The sequence below is a fragment of the Physeter macrocephalus genome, chromosome 4 (genome assembly GCF_002837175.3).
Source record: "Physeter macrocephalus isolate SW-GA chromosome 4, ASM283717v5, whole genome shotgun sequence".
NCBI classification, from domain to species: domain Eukaryota; kingdom Metazoa; phylum Chordata; class Mammalia; order Artiodactyla; family Physeteridae; genus Physeter; species Physeter macrocephalus.
Genome location: NC_041217.1, coordinates 36,022,571 through 36,023,589, shown reverse-complemented (window position 1 = coordinate 36,023,589; position 1,019 = coordinate 36,022,571). Strand labels below are relative to the sequence as shown.

The 1,019-nt window shown below is 48.3% G+C and overlaps 1 pseudogene; it reads right to left on the bottom strand.

Annotated features, from left to right (window-relative positions):
• Nucleotides 1-704: 704 nt before the first annotated feature.
• LOC129392009 (40S ribosomal protein S25-like) overlaps nucleotides 705-1,019 on the bottom strand; it is an 876-nt pseudogene continuing 561 nt past the window's right edge.

Genomic DNA, 1,019 nt, shown 5'->3' with positions numbered 1-1,019 from the left:
TTGCTAACTGCTGTTATGGCCTTGTCTCCAGAGGACCCCCTTGAGCCAAGAAGCCTGCAGTTTGGAATCCTACCCTGTGTTCCCATGGGGTTCCATCCTTTCTGTCTTCAGACAGCCTGCCCAGAGCTGCTGAGTTCCGTCTTGTCCTCACAGATCCTACTGAGCGAGAGGATGCTCATCTCCCTGGCCGCTAATCATTGGTTCAGGGCAATCATCACTCTCGAAAACAGACACAAGAGTCTTTTTTCTCTCACTGTCAGAGCGCTGTCTCCCAGTGCTACTTACAACTGCCACACAGTGACCACACAGCATACCACGTTGGGAGAAGCCAAGTAACTTGACTCTGCAGTGGCGTCTCTTTTTTTGATTTAATAAAGTTTTATTTTTCAAAATGTACAGTTGGTGGGACCTGTTCATGCATCTTCACTACCAGCTGGAGCATCTCCACCCTTGGTATTTCTGGTATACATTATTGAGCTCTGTGCTTTGAAACCAGTTTAATAAGTCCTTTACTAAGGAGCTCCTGCAGGGCTGCCCTGGCCAGGGAACCACGAATCTTCAGTCTCTCAGAGACGACAGCTGGAGTTATAAGCTTATAGTTGGGAACTTCTTTACAGAGTTTGTCATATGTTGCTTTGTCAAACAAGACTAGGTTATTGATAATAAAGTTTTATTTTTCAAAATGTACAGTTGGTGGGACCTGTTCATGCATCTTCACCAGCAGCTGGGGCATCTCAACCCTTGGTGTTCCTGGTGTAAATTACTTGAGCTCTGTGCTTTGAAACCAGCTTAAAAATCCTTTACTAAGGAGCTCCTGAAGGGCTGCCCTGGCCAGGGAACCAGGAAGCTTCATTCTCTCAGAGAGCACAGCTGGGGTTATAAGCTTCCAGTTGGGAATTTTTTTTTTTTTTTTTTTTCGCGGTACCCGGGCCTCTCACTGTTGTGGCCTCTCCCCTTGCGGAGCACAGGCTCCGGACGTGCAGGCTCAGCGGCCATGGCTCACGGGCCCAGCCGCTCCG